The sequence below is a fragment of the Puma concolor genome, chromosome F2 (genome assembly GCF_028749965.1).
Source record: "Puma concolor isolate L17-30 chromosome F2, mPumCon1.1.hap2, whole genome shotgun sequence".
NCBI classification, from domain to species: Eukaryota; Metazoa; Chordata; class Mammalia; order Carnivora; family Felidae; genus Puma; species Puma concolor.
In genome coordinates this window covers 46,649,932-46,660,138 of record NC_141684.1, presented here as the reverse complement: position 1 = coordinate 46,660,138, position 10,207 = coordinate 46,649,932, and the positions used below count along the sequence as shown (strand labels likewise).

Sequence of the window (10,207 nt, the reverse complement as noted above, 5' to 3'; positions counted from 1 at the left end):
CACTGAGGCACCCAGAATGAAAATTAGACTGAAAGGTCATTTAAAAATTTAACTTGGTTACAAGCTTTATTGCATAAAGCCATTTTGATCAGATCATACAGACTTTTAAACTACATTGTATACGTTCCTGGGAGAAAAAAGGGGCCGTGATCCCTAAGCCTAACCTGAAAAGAGTACATGGAATAAGGACTGACCAGACATTCTGTTGCTTGTGAATGTCCCTGCCTTCACCCCAGGGTACTCAAGAAAAATGGTGTATGTGGGTAAGTAGCAGGGCAAATTAAAAATAGCCATCAAATTTAAATTTAAAAATAAAAGGACAGCTTCCCGTTTCAACAACGATGGAGTATGGAGGAATGATTACCCTTCACTGTAATCAACTATTACACCAAAAACACAAACTGCTGTTTTCACACAATGGACAACAGCCCAGGACTGATTTCTGGGGGAACAGAAGAGGTGAGTTATACAATTACCCAGACTGCCCGAGGGCATTTTCCAAATGGACGCTGGAAGTGGTGTCTCTAGATGGAAGAAAACATCACAGTTTAGGGTTCCTTGCTGCAATCTGATGAGGTTACTGGAGAGGAGGGAGGTACACTGAGAACTCCAGAAATCGGATTATTCTCTTAAATGTGTCTCGATAAACAGTACAAGGTGATGGCCCAAAAGGCCTGGCAGAGAAGAGCAACATCAGCTGAAACTGAAAAGACCTTCTGGATGCATGCAGTTCTGTGAGACACTGGAGTTCTGTACAAACAGAGTAACAAGACCTTGCTGATCACCCAGGCATTCAACAGAGGCCTCAAAAAAAGGCCAGGCTCTGGGAATACTCAAGTCCAAGTCAGCCTAAAACTAAAGACAACAGGATCAACTCGACCTGCCAATAAGTTAACTGCCTGCCAGCACAAAACTGACACTCTTTAAAGGAAGACAACAAAATGCAGATTCTCAGCAACATCAAACACACAACAAAAAAATATTGGGTATGAAGACAAACAAAATATGACTAAGGAGAAAAATATAAAAACACCGAGACTTGATACTGATGTTAGAAATAGCAGACAAGCACTTTGATTTACTATATGATTATATTCAGAATTGTAAAGGAAAAGGTTAACAATGAACAGGCAGTGAATCTCAGAAAAAAAAAATGAACACTGTACAGCTGAAAGATACATTCTGAAATGAAAAACTGATTAGATGACCATAAAAATATACAAGAAGAAAAGATGAACTTGAGGGCAGATTAGAAACTCCAAACTGAAAGCACAGAGGTAAAAGGATTTAAGAAACCAACAGACCTAATAACATATAGGATAAATAACAAGGGGCCTAACATGTACAGCTGGAATCCAGAAGGAGAAGAGAGACTAGGGCAGAAAAATACATGTGGAGTAATGAAAAATGCCCAAATTTGACTTCAAAAAAAAAAAAAAAAAAGCACAGATCCAAGAAACTCAAACTGCAAAAAAGATAAATGAAATCTCACCTACGCATATCACTATCAAACTGCTGGAAAATAGAGGGGAAATTTTAAAAGCAGATAGGAAAAAAGACTCATTAACAAAACAACAAACAACTGACCAGAAAAAAACATACTGAAGACAGTGGAGCAGTGTCTTTATAGTGCTTAAGTAAAAACCTGTCCAGCTTTATCTACATAAAATTCTATATCCTTTAAATTTTATGAAAAACCTGTCGAGCTTTATCTACATAAAATTCTATATCCTTTAAATTTTATGAAAGCTAAGAAAATTTGACTTCAGAAGACCGGCACTACACAAAATATTAAGTGAAGTTCTTCACATTTAGGCATATGAGATCTGATGAAACATGTATCTTCATGAAGGATAAAAGAGTGCCAGAAATAATTTAGGCCCCAGAAAAATAATTTTTATTTATTTAAAATCCAATTAACTGTTTGTTGAATGTCATAGTGTATAACCAGAAACAATATAAAGCAAATTTAAGATTTAGGACATGGAGAAGTAAAATATAATTATACCATAAATAATGGGATAGGTGGAAGTACACATTTACAACATACACATTATACAGGCATAAATGGTATGTTAAATTAAAAAAAAAATTTTTAAGGTTTATTTTTCAGAGACAGCGTGAGTGGGGGACAGTCAGAGAGACAGGGAGACAGAATCTGAAATAGGCTCCAGGCTCTGAGCGGTCAGCACAGAGACCGTGGGACGCATACTCAGGGACCGTGAGATCACGACCTGAGCTGATGTCAGACGCTTAATCGACTGAGCCACCCAGGCACCCCATAAATGGTATGTTATTTAAGGTAGGCAGAAATAAGTGTATAACCTTACAACTACTAAATAAATGTAAAAGGTGTAGTTATAAAGCCAATAGAAGCAATAAATGGAATACTAAAAAATATTTAATCCAAAGGTGGAAATAAGTAGGCCAAGGAGAAAAATATGATGACAGACTTCAACCCAACCACAAATTATGTAAGATTAAGCACCACCACTTTAAATACAATTATCATCATCATGGATGAAAAGCAAGCTTCAATGGTGTTTATAAGAGACTTATGGAAATAAAAAAGACACGGATAGGTTATAAAAGGATTAAAAAAGAAAGACCTAGGATAAGAGGCAACTTCAAGACAAGTATTACTAGAGATGGATATTTCATAGCAAAAGATAATAGTAAGTCCAGAAGACCTATCAATCTTAAATGCATATACACCTAATTACTGAGTTTTAAGAAAAATAAAGTTCTGGTTCAAGACAGTGACACAGGAGGCTCCTGAATAATTTCCTCCCATGCACACACCAAATCTACAGCTACCCATGGAACAATCCCTTTTGCAAGAAATCTGGAAACTAGCTAAGAAACTCCTACATGGGCAAATGAGGAGAGGAAGAGGAAAAAACAAAAAAAAACCAAACAAAAAAAAAACTCCACCTTAGTAAAAGGGGTAAGGAGGAGCTTAGACACACCCTTGCCATAAACCCCACTTATGGCACAGCAGCAAATAATCAGGAAGAAACTTATATATCCCACCCCCCTGCCAGATTGAAGGGTGTGGATTCAACATCTAATGTCCCCAATTTTAAGACTTCCTCTGAGGGATGAGCCTCCCAAACACCTAGCTTTGAAAGCCAAAGGGGCTTGTGTGTACAAGACCCACAAGACTATAGCAAACAAAGAAATGTTTCCTAACTGGCTTGGACTTATTCTGGATATTTCACCAGAGGCAGCAGAGAAAAATGCTCATTTCCCTCCCAGTCTTTCTCTAGAAGAGGCTTATTTGCCGGTCTTAAAAGCTGCAGCCTGCAAGTCTGGTTGCTATTATAGCACACATCTAGGACCAGACTGCTATCCTCTCCAGAGACCAGTAGATGTCTTCTTTGCATTCTCCCTTTGCCCTGCTTTAGGTCACTAGTGTTTTCCTAAAAGGGGCTGGTGCACATGTTTGGTGCACTAGCTTTTGTGGCTGCCCCCTAGAGGGCACATTCCTCGATAGCCTGGCACTGGTGGCCAGCAGTATTGTTTGTGGGTTCAATAGAACTAGGACTAACCAAGAAAACAGTTCTTAACCAGCTATATGTCCAGGGGTCAATGCAGAATCAGTACAGAATTAGACACACCCTAATGCTCTTGTCTCAAGTCTCTCCCTGAAAGAAGCCTATTTGCATATTATAAAAAGCTGTAGCCTAAGGGTCAGGCTTCTAATTTATCTTGCACCTAGGGAGAGACTGCCATCCTGCTCAGAGACTAGAGAAGCCAGCAGACACCATGCCTGCATTCTCCCTGTAGCCCAACCCAAATCACTAACCTCACTAGAAGGAGCTTGTGTTCAGGGGTCACACAGGATTGTAGCTAAGAAGAAACAATTCTTAACTAGCTACTCCTCTCTACGTTCAGCACAAAAAAAGACAAACATCCAGCTCACAGGTCCATGGAAGCCAGCCACTTGAATACTTTAAAATACTTCTGAGGGTCCAGCTTCTAAACAGCCTGCATCCAGATGCTAAGATTCTCCTCTTTAGGACACTTACAGAACTTGGCACACCCTCAACCACGTTATCTAATACACAGAGATTAACACAGAGAGTCAAGGAAAATGAAATATAGAAATATGTTCCACATAGAATAACAAGATAAAAATTCAGAAGCAGACCTTGGAGATTAGTAATTTATCTGATAAAAAGTTAAGATAATGGTCACAGAGATGCTGACCAAGTCAGAACAATATGTGCAAAAAATGATTATTTCAACAAAGAAAAAAACATCACAGGGCTGAAGAATACAAAACTGAACTGAAAAATTCAACAGAGGGGTTCAAAAGAGACTAGCATAAACAGAAGAAAAAGTGAACTTAAAGACAGGACAGGGAATTAATCTAATTAGAGGGGGAAAAAAAAAAGAATGAAAAGGAATGTAGACAGCTTATGGGACTCATGGGACCAAGATCTGCATTATAGAGATCTCACAAGAAGAGCTAAGGAGACAGAAAGCTTATTCAAAGAAAAAAATATCTGAAAATATCCCTAACCTGAGGAAAGAAATTGGCATCCAGATCTAGAAAACCGAAAAGTTCTTAAAAAAAAAAAAAAAAGCTATTTAGAGAAAGAGACAGCATGAGCAGGGGAGGGACAGAGAGTGGGGGAGACAGAGAATCCCAAGCAGGTTCTGTGCTGTCAATGCAGAGCCTGTTATGGGGTTCGATCTCATAATTGTGAGATCATGACCTGAGCTGAAACCAAGACTTGGATGCTTAACTGACTGAGCCACCCAGGCACCCCAAAAAGTTCTAATTAGAAGAAGCTCAAAACACCCACAAGAACACATTAAATAATTGAATAGTCAAAAGTTGAAGCCAAAGTAAGAATCATAGGGTGCCAGGATGGCTCAATTGGTTGAGTGTCTGACTTTTGACTTCAGCTCAGATCATGATCCCAGGGTTGTGGGACTGAGCCCCTGTGTCGGGCTCTGCGCTGAACATGGGGCCTGCTTAAGACTCTCTCTCTCAAAAAAAAAAAAAAAAAAAAAAAAAGACAATCTTAAAAGCAGAATGACAAAAGTCATTTGTTACTTACACGGCAACCCCCTACAAGATTATGAGAATTATTTATCAGAAATATGACAGGCCAGGATGGAGTAGGAAGACAGATTTAAACTGCTAAAAGAAAAAAAAAGTGCCAATCAAGAACAGCCTACCCAGCAAAGTTGTCCTTCAGAATTGATGGAGAGATGGAGTTTTCCAGATACAAAAACTGAAGTTTATGGTCACTCAACTAGCTTTACAAGAAATGTTAAAGGGACTTCTTCAATCTGAAAAGAAAGAATGGTAATTAATAACAGGAAAATAAAAATCTCACTGGTAAAGGTAAATACATAAATTGAAAATAATGTTGTAATGGTGATAGGTAAATCACTTATAAATCTAGTATGAATGTTTAAAGACAAAAGCAGGGATGCCTGGGTGGCTCAGTTGGTTAAACATCTGAAACTTGATTTCAGCTCAGGTCAGGATCTCACTGTTCTTGAGTTCAAGCCCCATGTTGGGCTCTGCCCTGAAATCATGGAGCCTGCTTGGAATTCTCTCTCTCCCCTCCCTCTCTCTCTGCCCCTCCCCTGCTCTCTAAATAAACATTTAAAAAAAAAATGAAGGATTTTGTAAAAAAAAAAAAAAAAAAAAAAAGTAAAAAAAAGTACATACAATTTGTTAATAGTTACACAAGGTAAAAATGTAAATTGTGACATCAAAAACAGCATAGAGGAAGAGTAAAAATGCAGAGTTTTAGTATGCATTCAACTTTAAGTTTTTTATCAGTTTTAAATATACTGTGTGTCTATAAGGTATTTTAAGCCTCATGGTTAACACAAAGCCAAGAATCTACATTAGATGTGAAAAAGATAAAAGGAAAGGAATCTAAATATACCACTACAGAAAATTATCAAATCACAAAGGAAGAGAGCAAGAAGAAAGGAATAAAGGAAAATATAAAACAATTTACAGAAATTAGCCAGGTAACAATTAGACAAATCACAATAAGTTCACACATATCCATAATTACTTTAAATGTACATGGTATAAATCCTTCAATGAAAAGACATAGAGTGGCTCAATGGATTAAAACAAAAGAAAACAAACAAGACCCAACTACATGCTGCTTATAACAGACTCATGTCAACTTTAGGGACATACACAGACTGAACATGAAGGGATAGGAAAAGCTATTCCATGCAGATGGAAACAAACAAAAAAAGCAGTAGCTATACTTAGATAAAACAGACTTCTATCCCAAGTGTAAAAAAGCAAAAGATCATTATATAGTATTAACGATCAACCCAATAACAACACATAACAGATGTAAATACTTATGCACCCAACATAGAAGTACGATATATATAGGCTATAAATATATCCTATAATATATGGGATAAATTTAATAGACTTGAAGGAAGAAATGGAAAGCAATACAGTAACACTAGGGGACTTCAATGTCCCCATTTTATGTAATGGATAGATTTGATAGAAAATCAATCACAGAATATGGAGCTGAGGTGATGCATGAGACTAGATGAATTTAAACAGACATTTACAGAACATTCCATCCAACAGCAGCAGAATATATATTCTTCTCAAGCACACATGAATATTCTACAGGGTAGGTCATATATGTTAGACCAAAAAGCAAGTCTTAAAATTTTTAAGATTGAAATTCTTGTATCAAGCATCTTTTCTTATCACAATGTGAAACTAACATTCAATTACAAGAAGAAAATTGGATGGAACTGGAGAGTGTGATGCTAAGTGAAATAAGCCATACAGAGAAAGACAGATACCATATGGTTTCACTCTTAGGTGGATCCTGAGAAACTTAACAGAAACCCATGGGGGAGGGGAAGAAAAAAAAAAAAAAAGAGGTTAGAGTGGGAGAGAGCCAAAGCATAAGAGACTGTTAAAAACTGAGAACAAACTGACGGTTGATGGGGGGTGGGAGGGAGGGGAGGGTGGGTGATGGGTATTGAGGAGGGCACCTTTTGGGATGAGCACTAGGTGTTGTATGGAAACCAATTTGCCAATAAATTTCATATATTTAAAAAAAAAAAAGAAAACTGGAAAACAGATGGAAATAAGGCAGCACACTACTGAACAACCAATGGATCAAAGAAGATATCAAGAGAAATGAAAGTACCTTGAGACAAATTAAAGCATAAAGAAAGCATACCAAAACTTATGGGATGCATTCTAAGAAGAAAGTTCATTATCAGTAACTGCCTGCACCAAGAAACAATAAAGATCTCAAACAACCTAAATTTATACCTCAAGGAACCAGAAAAAAATAAGCCTAAAGTTAGTAGAAGGAAGGAAACAAAGATCAGAGCAGAAATAAATGAGACAAAAATACAAAAGATCAATGAAACTAAGGTTTTTTTTTTTTTAAGGATTAACAAAACTTTAGCTAGACTTAAAAAAAAAAAAAGACACAAAAAAGTTACATTAGAAAATCAAAGAGAAGCCATTCCAACTGATACCATGTAAATATAAAGGATCATAACAGAATATAATAATGATAGGCCAAAAAAACTGTAGAATTTAGCAAGAGTGGGTAAATTGCCAGGACTATACAATCTAAATATGCAATCATAAAGAAACAAAATATCTGAATAGATTAAGCATTACTAAGGAGATTGAATCAGTAATCAAACATCTTCCCAAAAAGAAAAGCCCAGGACTAGGTGGTTTTACTGGTGAATTCTACAGAACATTTAAAGAGGAATTAAAACTAATCCTTCTCAAAGTCTTCCAAAACACAGTAGTGGAAAAAACACTCATTTTGTGAGGCTAGCATTATTCTGATGGCAAAAGCAGAAAATTACATTACAAGAAAATACAATTACAGGCCAGTATCTCTGATGAACATAGATGCAAAAGTCTTCGATAAAATATTAGCAAACCAAATTCAACAATACATTAAAAAGATCATATACCATGACCAGGGATGCAAGGATGGTTCAACATTGACAAATAACTCAATGTGATACTTACCTTTAAGAAAATGAAGAATACGAAGAAAAAGAAAAAGAAAAAGAAAATAAGAAAATGAAGAATACAAACCAGTCATCTGAATAGATGCAGAAAAACTATTTGACAAAATTCAATATTCATTCATAATAAAAACTCAACAAAGTAGGTATAGAGGGAACATACCTCCACATAAGAAAGCCATTCATGACAAGCCCACAGCTAACATCACACTCACTGGTAAAAAGCTGAAAGTTTTCCCTCTAAGATCAGGAGCAAGACAAGGGTGTTCACTCTCACTATCCTATTCAACATACTATTAAAAGTGCTAGCTAGAGCAATCAGGCAAGAAAAAGAAATGAAAGGTTTCAGAATTGGGAAGAAGTAAAATGGTCTCTATTTACAGAAACATGATTTTATTTAAAAATACTAAAGACTCAACAAAAAAATTGTTGTATGAGTGAATTCAGTAAAATTACAGGATACAAAACAAAATTAACTTACAAAATCAGTAGCATTTCTATACAGTTAACACCAAATTTTCTGAAAAAATAAGTAGATCCCATTTGAAATGGCACCAAAAACAAAACACTTAGGAACATTAACTAAGAAACATTAACTAACTTAGGAACATTAACTAACATTATCTACTCTTAAAACTACAAAATACTGAGGACAGAAACTGAAGATACAAATAGAAAGGTATCCTTTGTGGACTGAAGAATTAGTATTGTTAAAAGTGTCAATACTACTAAAAGGCATCTAAAGATTCAGTGCAATTCCTATTAAAATTCCAATGGTATCTTTAGCATTGTAGGATACCACTGTAGGAGTACTGTAGCAGAAAAAGCACTCCTACAATTTATATGGAACCACAAAAGACCCCAAATAGCCTCCCCCACAAAAAATCCTAAGAACAAAACATTAGGCAACACATTCCCTTATTTCAAGCTAGATTATAAAACTATAATCAGCACAACAGCATGGTACTGATATAAAAACAAATACATCAAGACAAATATAGAATCAAGATCCCCAAAATAAACCTAAGTATATATGGCCAACTAGTATTTGCCAAGGGAGCCAAAAACACTCAATGGAGAGGGGTCTCTTCAATAAAGAGACTGTTATAATTGTTATATCATGACAATGATAAGTGCAATTACATCAACCTAAAAAGCTTCATCAAAAGCAGCCATCAACCAAACAAAAAGGCAACTTATGGAATGGGAGAAAATATATGCAAATCATATATCTGATAAGGGGGTAATATCCAAAATATATAAAGAATTCCTACTCAACAGCAAAAAACAATCCAATCTAAAAAACAAGCAGAGGAGCTGAATAGACCTTTTTTCAAAGAATATATACAAATGGCCAACAAGTACATGAAAAGGTGGTCAACATCAATAACCTTCCATGAGGATCTAGCAATAGTACATTTATTCTTTTTATTTTGATGGGTGGGGGGGGCAGCAGGAAACAGAGAGGGAGAAAGAATTCTAAGCAGGCTCTGCACCAGCAGTACTGAGCCCAATACAGAGCTTGAACCCACGAACCATGAGATGATGACCTGAACCAAAACCAAGAGTTGGACACTTAACCGACTGAGCCACCCAGGCACCCCAAGACTATTACAATTCTAATGTACAAGGTTGTCTTTATACAAAATTTGAAAAACAGACTTTTTTCTTACCATCTCCCTTTAACATGGAGACAATCTTATCACTTACACTTTGCAGGTAGGAAAACTAGGACTCTAAGAAGCTCAAAACAGAGGTACACCCAGCTCAGTAAGATCACCAAGTAAGTCTTCCCATTATACAAGCTTGAAGAAGTCTTTCATATTGTCTTTTCTAGTACTAGAATGATATGTGGTGACATCTTCATCACGGAAATCCATTTCATTTGGGTCACTTCAGCTCAAGGAAGGCTATGGTATAGTGGGGGGGGGGGGGAGTATGCTCTGATACGTGTATGATCTTCCAATCTATTCAGCAAGGTGCAGAACAGTGTATATATTATGCTATCATTTTTGTAGGAAATTACTGAAAATAATATGCATAAAAATTTTAATAGGAAATCTCCAGAAAGACTCATAAGAAAGAAGGATCATAGTTGTTTTTTTTTTTTTTTTTTTGAGGGGAACCAAGTAGCTAGACCAGTCATAGAAGGGAGACTTTAATTTCTTATCCTTTT

The 10,207-nt window shown here is 36.3% G+C and overlaps 1 long non-coding RNA gene across 1 annotated transcript; it reads right to left on the bottom strand.

The window, feature by feature from the left end:
- Positions 1-36: 36 nt before the first annotated feature.
- LOC147572002 (uncharacterized) lies at positions 37-5,588 on the bottom strand. The gene is made up of 2 exons (XR_015246913.1): positions 1,699-5,588; positions 37-1,645 (listed from the first exon to the last, which is right to left on the bottom strand). It is a non-coding gene; the product is annotated as an uncharacterized LOC147572002 (long non-coding RNA).
- Between the last annotated feature and the right edge of the window lie 4,619 nt (positions 5,589-10,207).